Raw genomic sequence first — 10,558 nt, forward strand, 5'->3', positions numbered from 1 at the left:
ATCATTTGTCTCCAAATCTTCGCAAAGATATACACACATCTCTTCGAATACATATCTCTGAGTGGGTGCGTCCCACTGACGGAAGACTTCCATATCCATAACAGACTGAACATCATACTTTACAGTATCAGTGACCCATTTACGTGCTAACTCATTCAGCACTTCTCTTTCCTGATAATCAGGCAGTTGACTACGCAACTGTCTACGTCCTGTTTTAGGGGTCGTCTTAGGCGACCCAAAGAAAGGTGAGAATAGACCAGTGACAGTACTTGCCACTCTCTGTCGAACAGAAGGAGAAGCTTGCGGAGAGGCAGATGTGCCAGAAAAGACAGGCTGATGTAAAGAGGAAGTCGAGGCAGTGGCAGAGGAAGTCGAGGCAGTAGCAGAAGTAGTATCATGATAAACAGTTGGAGCAGTAGGCAAAGCCGCAGAAACAGCAGACGGAGTATGTAGCAAAGGCGGCGGCCCTTGAGAGGGCTGCGCCGGAGAAGTAGGAACCAGCTGAAGAGGAGCTGGTGCTTGTGTAAGAACTGGAGTTCGCGCACTGGGGCGCGGTCTAACAAAGCGCTTCGGGGGTGCAGTAGCATCTAGTGCATATGGGGGTGGTGAACTCAGTAAATGGGACATTAATGGATCCTTCTCTGATGTTCCTTTCTAACCTTGTCTTTCATGTGGCAGCATTGGGTAGCATTTATCTATTGCTAACTTCTTGCTTCTGAGCATTTGTTCACTCTCTTGCTCTTCCTCATTATCCCTGTATGCAACGGCAGCTTGTACCATTGACATAGCTCTTTTGTTTTTCTTTGCTAATTTCATTTCTTTCTGTTTGGCTTCTTTGCGCCATAAGCGAAAAGAGTCAAACATCGCCGGCCGGGCTTTCTTCTTGAACAATTTGACCTCGAGATTATCTAAGATTTCCGTGTCAAAGCTACCATATTGGGGCCATTTTAAAACACCATCTTTCCTGGTGTATTTTATCCACACTTCATTATATGTGATAGGGCCTACTCCATGCTTTATATAGAGCTCATATGTTGGAGTTCCAATCGGAGGAACCGGACACAAATCCTCTAATCGGGAGTCCTTACTACAACCAAGACAAAACAAGTTTCCAAGTCTGCTAAGACCAAGCATCTTCGCTCACTAGTCTAGCTTCAGACTTCAAAGGATTTATCGGATACGATATTTTCGTGAATACACGAATCCCTTGGTTTTGGCGCTTGCAAGTTCCAAACAAGGTGTATCTCAAGGATACCAAAACTAAGAATCAAACTAAGGACTGGGAGACGCTCCACTTATACTTAACTGAAGTATTGAAGATCGATGACGTCACTAGAAGACTCGTCTATCGTTTCGCTCTACCAAGGATCACTGGGTCCAAAACAGGGCGATAGTCAGGGCAGCAGTCCTTCGTAGCCGTCGGGACGCGGGGAACCTCGCAGCAAAGACCTTCGGAACCACGTCGACATACAGGGGTCGCTGAAGTGGCTGGCCGTCCTCTGGAATTTTCACACGAAGCTCCTCACGAACATCTGGCTTGGACCGTCACCGCTTGATACCGCCCCGAGTTGGGCGCCAACTAAGGTGCCGGGTTTTTAGGAACCCGGTGGTGCCAGGGGATAACACCCGAAGACCTCTGAGTTCTCCCTGTTCCGGACCACAGAAACACGGAGTCTTCTAGGTGAAGTCAAAGATTCCTTTTTATTGGCTGCAACCAAGTAACAAGCGTCCTAGAAGTACAACAGCATGGGTTGTAGATTCTCAGGAGACTGTTCGTTTTTACAGAACCAGCCTTCTCCTTTTATACAAAAATAACAGCTGCAGGCAAGAATTCTTTAGTTTACAATACGGTCATATACATATTTCCAAAATAATGAAAAAGCAAAGTCATGGAGGCAAACCCACATTTTTAGATGTCCAGTTTGTGACAGATGACCCAGCCCGGCCCAGAACTACCATCAGATATCGATGAAACCCCAATAAAATCGGGCACCTCCTCATCGTAAAACCGGCCATAAACAAGAAACATGGACAGGTGTTTGTGTGTGGATAACATGGTTTGTATGTAGTGAATGGTTTATGGCACGTTGTGCCTTGATGCTATCTTACTCGGCCACTGGGCGAGGAACTGCCCGAACAGGTTTGGCTGGAGGCAGTGGAGTCAGCTCGGCCAGGTCATGGGGAAGTCAGCTAAGGTGGACGTGTCCTTTCAGATCAAACTCTGCCTTAATCAATTGACTATATGAGGGCAAGCCACAAGATGGATGCCGTTCACAAAATGGAGTCCGAGGGTTCGAGACGGAAACCATGATTTAAGGGTGATAGCATCACTCAATCATGACGCAAATGCATAGGGATAATGTCCTAATCATTACCGGTCTGCCGACACCAAATTCGTCATGGTACGATGATATTTTGTGACACGAGTTTTGGGCCTCGGTACCATATTATGGCAGGGTCCAGATTTTCAGAACCACACCAGTTCTGGGTTTCTGGGTAGTTGGAAGGCAGACTGACACCAGACCTGGGTCGATGGAAGGCAGACTGACACCAGACCTGGGAGATGGAAGGCAGACTGACACCAGATCTGGGCAGATGGAAGGCAGACGGACATCAGACCTGGGCTGATGGAAGGCAGACGGACACCAGACCTGGGCAGATGGTAGGCAGACTGACACCAGTTCTGGGTTTCTGGGTAGTTGGAAGGCAGACTGACACCAGACCTGGGTCGATGGAAGGCAGACTGACACCAGACCTGGGAGATGGAAGGCAGACTGCCACCAGACCTGGGTAGATGGAAGGCAGACCTGGAGGGCACAGCCCCAAATGTGTACTTGAGGAGGTTGGCTTGTATTTGAATGGCACACTGTATTCAGTCAAAAATAAACATGTTAAAAACTTGCCCAGGGCCTCACTGGATATTGCTGTCTTGATAATAAATAGAGATTATTTTTTTTAAGTCTATATTTGGGTAGCAGAGATAAAAGAAAATACTTGTGTATGAGGGGAGGATGTACTGCTGCTTTTTGAATGGCGTTTCTGTGTGTGGATGTGTTTGTTCGTGACACTGCACTACTAATGCATTTGTAAATACAACACAATGGAGTATTGTGTCCACTTCATGATAGGCCCCATGACAACAGGTTGAAATTCCAGTGGGACCACTTGGCTTTTTGCGTTCCTGAAGTCAATAAAATGAGTACTTTTGAGTTGGATAACAATGCACGTGTTGTAACTCACAGACTCACATGTAGATCACTCCCAATAACAGTGTATAGGTCCCCCTACGAATCCACCTCTGCGTTAGAGTGCTACTCGCCGAAAGCGCCTCAACGCCTCGTCAGGGGTAGTAAGCGCTATGTAAATACAATTGCAATTACAATAAAGCATCAAGAAACCCCACTAGATGAACATGTCCTTTACAAAAGGCATAATAGTGTGTTTATAGAGCTTGCTGTCCTACTGCCAGTGCTATGTGCAATCTCTGTGTCAAGGAAGCTTGCACGTTGCTGCCATGTGCTGAGGCGTGCATTTACCCCTTTCTCCTCTGTTGTCCAGAGATGGGAGTCTGCCTGCTGCTACTCTTACTGTAACTGAAACCCCGATTTATTCTGAATAGAAACCACAGACCCTTTAGTGACGTTTTTCTAGCACCGACTTTGTGTTGACAAGCCTCACTTGCTCAATGTGCCTTACGAACTGCTTTTAATCACTGAATGTTTCAAAAATGCCCCCCGCCAGAGCCGGCTTTAGGGCAGTGCGACTGGTGCACCTGCACTGGGCGCTGACCTGGAGGGGTCGCTGGCCTCAGGTGGGGGTTCTATGTTTAAGAATAACTTATGATATAAAAGTAGCTGGTGAAGAGTTCCTTGTGCATCCAGATTTCAGGCAGCAATAATAATGCCAAGATAACTCTTGTTATTATTGTTTCTGCGAGAGAGAGAGATCAGAGTTGTGTCTAGTGACAGTTTTGACTTGTCATAAGGTAGCTCAGATGGTTAATATGCCTGCTGCAAAGAACAGATCTGTATTTAAAGTGGATGGCTGAGTGGATTAGTAAAGTAAGCCTTTACCAGAGCCTTAAAACAAATGAAATGTATGCAATTGAAGGGCTATGGAGAGATGAGGGCACTTTTGCCAGGTGGTAGTGAAGGAATCTGAGGAGGGGGTCATTGAGGGGTGGAGGGTGGTGGGGCGCTAAAAAAGATTGTTGCACCGGGTGACACCAACGCTAAAGCCGGCCCTGCACCCCCAATCCCGCAGTAAAATTGTCTATACATTCTCTCTTTTTGTCTCCATCAATACCAGGGCGTAGCTACCAGAGGTGCAGCTGGTGCAGTGCACCTGGTCCCAGAATTAGTAGGGGGCACGACTACAACAGCTCCTTGAGCCCTGAGTGCACCTAAAGAACCATGCTGGAGGTCCGAAGCTGAATGAGCATTAAAGAGGACTTTACATTTTATTTGTAGCTTGTAACATTTGCTGTGCGTTCAAAGACAGTCTAGCCTTCTGACAAATTGCTGCATATTCTTCTAATATGTAGATTATTGTTTAATTTTCTTTCGCTATAGCAAAGTGTGTGACTTTAGTAAAGTGAACTATGTGAAATTTGGCTGATGTGAAATAAAAAGCTGTAGGATGCGGTTTTCGTCTAACACACAACAAAACTTAAGTATCTATAAAAGACGTACAAATATTTTAAAATAAATAAACAGGAAAGCCGAAATGAAGCACGTTTTTCTAATTCTGAAGTGCGATGAAAAAAAAATGAATAGGGTGACAGCAAATGAAAACACTTTACTTGGTGATGCGCTGATGACAAATATTCGCTGACACGTCATTTGTGCGCTATATAGTTTTAGCAGTAAAATTGTATGAGCGTGCGCAAATTTAGTGGTAATTTCAATGAACAATGGAAAATGTGCTGTGTGTTGATGACAGTGGCTACTACACTATGCTTTAGTAATATATTTGTGAATGTGTTCCCCTAAATGCAACACTAACAACATATTACACCCTTGCCACTCTCCTGCTGAATGGGTGTGGTTCATTTGTGGCACTTGTTTGTTATGTGATGCTTGGATTTTTCAGTTTTTGGAGTTCTGTGATGTAACATTGATGGTAGCATCACTGGCTACGAGAGTCACAGGAGCTCCTGAAGCACTGGGAACTTGCTGTATGCTCTGTCTGGTTCACAAAGGGGCTAAGAACTCTCATTGTGGTGATTGAAAATGAAGGCCGTTTGTGAATCAGGCCCTGAATGGCTGAGCAGTGCGCATGTTCTCTTTTGTAAATGCAGAGTGCACCATTCAGTCAAGGCTGCCTGACACCAGCAGAAGCCAAAGACGAACTTAGGCCCTTGCTGCTGGATGGCTTCTGAAGACAAGACAGGGTCAGTGATCACTCCATTCAGCCAGGTGGGTTGAGGGCAGACGATGGCAGTTAGTGAAAGACTTATTAGGAAAGAGTGCTGGGGCTTAGAAAATGAATGTTTTGAGCGTTTAGTTACATTTTATTCTAAAGAAATGCACAAGTAATTTTAAACAACTTCTTATTCATATTTCTTCCTTATTAAAACCAGAAGTAGGAATAGTTGTCCTTCTGAGACCAGTGGAACGTGGCCAGAATTTCTGAAAACAAGAAGTTGTTCTCCAGAATGAGATATGGAGAGGTGGACGAGCCAACATATTAATAGGCAGAACCGAGTTAAGAGTCCCTCTTGGCCCTAAGAGCCTGTCCTGGCTCTTAGAGTCCAAGCAAGAGAATAATTCAACAGACATTATGCAAAAATATGATAAAGTGCGTTCACAATTCAATAAAGTATATTTCTTTGACAAGTGTTTCACCTTAGTACCTCAGATTATATCACTGCATTCACAGGCATTTACTAAAAGTGATCACTTTCAACCATGCATGTCCCCTCCCCCCACTACTAATAATGAAATCAGTGGCAAGTCAATTGTCATGTGCACCCTATATGTGGACGACATTCTTATTTAACCCGAAGCAGCATTATAGGACATTAAGTCAAACATAAGAGAGATTTTTGTACAGCACGCACTCTCACATATTTCAAGGTTTTCTTATAGGCAAAAATGAAAAAAATAGGAGGCACAATAAAATTAACATAATTGCCAAGGATCACACAATTTTGTTATGTGGACAAGCCTGGATTTATCTCAGGTTTTCTGGTCTCACATTGTGTATTTAGTCACCAGATTGGTATCTCTTTCTTCCTCCTGTTTGACATCAAAGTTTAATGCTTTGTCTTTCTTACTTGATTTATGAGGTTAGAGCGTGGGCAGCAGGCAGGAGCCCCAAGAAATCGAAGCTCATTTTGGGCTCCAGGGCGCAAGAGAACCTCAAGCTCAACCAGAGTCTAGCATCTGTCTTGAGGGGAGTGTGTACTGCTTCCTGGTGCTTTACCTGTTTTGTGTGTGGAAATCTTGCTATGCGTGTGAGTCAAGCTTGCACTCATACACCTCAGTGCTGTTCCTTACACTTGCACGAAATCTGAAATGCTTCTTCATTGCTTCCAAGGGAGGCGATCAATGGTGCTGCATGGTGCCATATTCTTTCAAGCATTTGAAGGATGCTTGCAGTGACCCTGCAATGCCACATATTTTACATGTCTTTGAAGGAAGCTTGCACTGGCTGCCCCTGCAGTGTCACACTTGTTCCATGACTTTGAAGGAAGCTTGCACTGGCTGGCACTACAGTACAACACTTGTTCCATGTCTCTAAATGAACCTTGTCCTGGCCCTGCAGTACCACACTTGTTAGATGTCCTTCAGAGAAAATTGTGATGCTCTTGACCAGCGCTTTAGGCTTTTTGTATGTGAAGCAAGGACCCTCTGCACTCCTTCTCCCAGTGCTCTAATTCTGTATGTTTCAGGTCTGACCAAACGACTGATTAGAGGTCTATCCAGCTTTATGTTTTCTCAAACATATTACATAATCATCAGACATAGGGCTAGATTTACAAACATTTCACATTGTGTTTGCATCACAAAAGTGATGCAAACCAGCACACAATGTGTTTTTTATTTACTTTTTCAGTAAAAACCCTGTTTTGTGCTGGAAATTTGCTTAAAAGTTACTTAGCATCAAAGGGGCATTACATGGGTGGTACTTGGTGTACCCTTGCAATCACCCATGCTTTCCGACACAAAATCCTATCTACCAAATATTGTAGACCTTTTTTTGTGTTAAAAACGAACACCACTTCAAAGCAGGCGTTAAAAAGAGAAATCTTTTCATTTCTCCTTTTATTCCTACTTTGAATGTGTGCTGCACTGGACAGCACACATACAAAGTACATGCAAAGTAGGAAAAGTTTTAAAAGTTGTCTAGGCATAGCATTTTGTACTGGAAGGGTACCCTTCTAGTGCATAACCTATGCTGGACTCACGCACACACCCTTGCACTACGGTGCAACGGTGTGTGTGACGCTCTGCAGCAGACTTCTGCACTGGCACTAGGTAGAGAGGGCAATATCTGACATATCCCTGTATATATAGTGCTCTCCTACTCTCTCCTTCTCATGCAGCACATAGTTGGCTGCTGCGCTGCGTTGCGTGTGAGTCTAGTAAATCTAACCCATGTCATTCACATATTATTTTAGCCCTTCGGAACAGCATACATACAATAGAGCTGTAGATTAGCCCTCATCAGCTATTGGTTTTGATGTCAATGTTTGGCTCTGCTTAGTAGACAACCACTGGTCTTTTGCCTGCTTACTCTGTTACTCTGGACCCCAGAATATATTTTCTTTAGCTTGTCCCCCGGTAGCTCACTTAAAAATGCAGTCTAATGCTTGTTGAGTAATGAAAGCACCATCAGCTCCAATGCCATTGAACCACAACGTTCACACGCAGAGCACCAAGCAGAGCACTAGGCATCACTGCTGCAAGATTCAAAACCATGCCACCGTCTTAGAATGGTATCCTGCATACATGATTTTTATGTTTCAAAATGGCAGACCAGTGCAAAGCTTTACTTTACAAAATATTTTATTGCAGTACTTGCCTCCCACATTTAATTGGCATAGGTTTTTATTTTGTTTTTCATTTATATCTTTTTTATTTTAGTATATACGTGTACTACAAAGAAACAACTCCTTTTTTTAAGAAGGCAAGTGGTGAGACTTTTTTTAATGCCAAGACTCTTCCTCACAAACGTCCACAAAGATCAGACTCACATAGTCTGCAGTGTTGATCCAAGTGTTACTGATGAGAGATTAGATCACCTCAGAGGCCTTTCAGACTTTAGTGTTGCTTACTTCATGAGCTTTGAATAACACTAGCAGAGCGATGCACCAGATAATCAATCTGTGTCTCGTAAGCCACCATCTGTCCAAATTCTGCTCCTTCCTATTGAGCGGTGTACCGGTGTGCAAGCAATGTGCTTGTGTCAGTGCAGGATAGCCACCATGTTTTATGAGTACATTGTGAGGGGTGTGCTTGTGTAAATGCAGGTTTAACACTGTCTTTTGTGAGTACAGAGTAAGTGGTTCATCGGTTAAATGCTGTGCCTGTGTGAGGCTTATGCCTGTATGAATGCAGCATGAGTAGTATTCCTATGTGAGGGCAGAACTGTGAGAGTGGCATCCCTGCATATGTCTTTGTGTGCGTGGACTTTACAAGGGCCAAACCTATTGGCTTTGCTAATGCTTTTTAGGATATGGCTTTGACTTGCATATATGCAGTGCAGGTAGTGGAAATACAATAGTGTGTGTATGAGAGTTCTATTGCGTTTGATATGCATACTCTGTTGAAAGAGGTTGGGGGCAGCTGATAGACTGAGATGCCATCCTAGTGAGGGGCCAGGTTACTTTACTTGCACTACTTGCTATGCCACTGAACAAAACATTCCTGGTGTGCTTCAAAGTGAACAAATTCCTATACATTTTTGATGAAGTACTTTGAATGAGACCAATGGTTGGAGGCTTCCTTGCAATTTATGATAAAATCTGAAGCCATTTGCGCACCTAAGATCAACTTAAATGCAAATGACTTGGTTTGTGCATTAAAATTCACGTTTGCAACTCACAAAACAGGCATTTACAATCATAAATGTATTTATTCAGAGTTAACATTATACCAGTGCAATCTAATGATATATATGAGTAAATCTGATCCAAGGGGTCAGGGGTGGATGTTCCACAATGCAGATGTCATGGAAATTTGGTGTATAAAGACACAATGCTTCAGTAAGTTAACAATCCAAAAGCATTTAAATTATTTCAGAAAAATATTGTCTTCAGCAGGTTTTAACCCTTTCGCTATGGGGGTAATTCCCCCACAGTGCGGGGGCGGGGGTTAGAGCGGCGCCGCCGTGCTCATGACGAGACCAGCTCGTCATGAGTCACGGTGGAGCTGTGCTCATAACGAGCTGGTCTCGTCACGACCCCGCCCACTGATTAAATCACCCGCACAGACGGGGAATTAATCGTTGCTGGGCGGCGCGGAGACGTTATGACAAGACCAACTCGTCATGAGCATAGCTCCACCGTGACTCATGACGAGCTGGTCTCGTCATGTGCGCCCAAGGTGCTAATTTACACCTTGTACTGTAATTGTTTGTTACTCCACTCTGTCATCACTTTGCACTGGGCACATTTTATGTGTGCTTATTTTGTTCTTTGCTGCAGACTGTCTTATTAATTAAATTCAGGGGAGCTTGTGAAGCAACTCTACTCAAAGCTTGTCCTGAAATAACATAAGCTATGAATGATAGTGAAAGGGGGTAGTAAATGTAAATGTATGAAACTTATATAGCGCAGGACTTACCCTGGGGCATCTCCGCGCTTGCTTAGGGAACCCGTCCTGGTATTCCCCTGTGAGATAACCCTGGAAGGGTATCCACAAGGTGAAAGCCAGGCATCCCGCCACGAAGGGCCGATGTGGAGATTAAGCAAGCTATTGCCCAGAGTCGCAGAGTGTGAACCCGTGAGTCGAGAAGGCACCGGAGCGAGAATTATCGAGTCCGTGGGATTATTGAGCCCAAGACCCGCCGAGGCGGGGAATTGAACCCTGGTCCAGGGCCGAAACTCAAGCTCCAGGTCTGCCGCCTCTAACCCCTGAGCCACACTTCTCCATTAGCACACTGCTTACACGTCTCAGCGCTATTACCCCTTTGCATCTTGGTTGATGTGGTACAACATTTCCCACTTTTTTTTTCTTAAACATAGTTTTATATAGTGCAAACTTGATCCGAAGGTATTGGGTATCAGAGCGCTTTACACGAGCACCAGATGCGTTACATGAGGACACATTCATTTATCTTAGGCACAGGGCGATTAAGTGATTTGCCCACAATCGCAGGATGTTGCACGTCCTTACATAGACTCAAACCCGGTTTCCCAGATTTGAGGTCAACCACACTAGCCGTTAGGCCAACTCCTCTCATCAAAATATTTATCACCTATGACGGTATCTTTAATTCGTATCTATAGACATACGTTTCTGGATTTCTCCTTAATCAGTAGAGAAAATATTTTGGGGTTGCTGGACATGCTGCCGCACAATCCTACTACTACACTAACCAGGATGCAGAG

This window comes from Lissotriton vulgaris, chromosome 5, assembly GCF_964263255.1.
Source record: "Lissotriton vulgaris chromosome 5, aLisVul1.2, whole genome shotgun sequence".
NCBI classification, from domain to species: Eukaryota; Metazoa; Chordata; class Amphibia; order Caudata; family Salamandridae; genus Lissotriton; species Lissotriton vulgaris.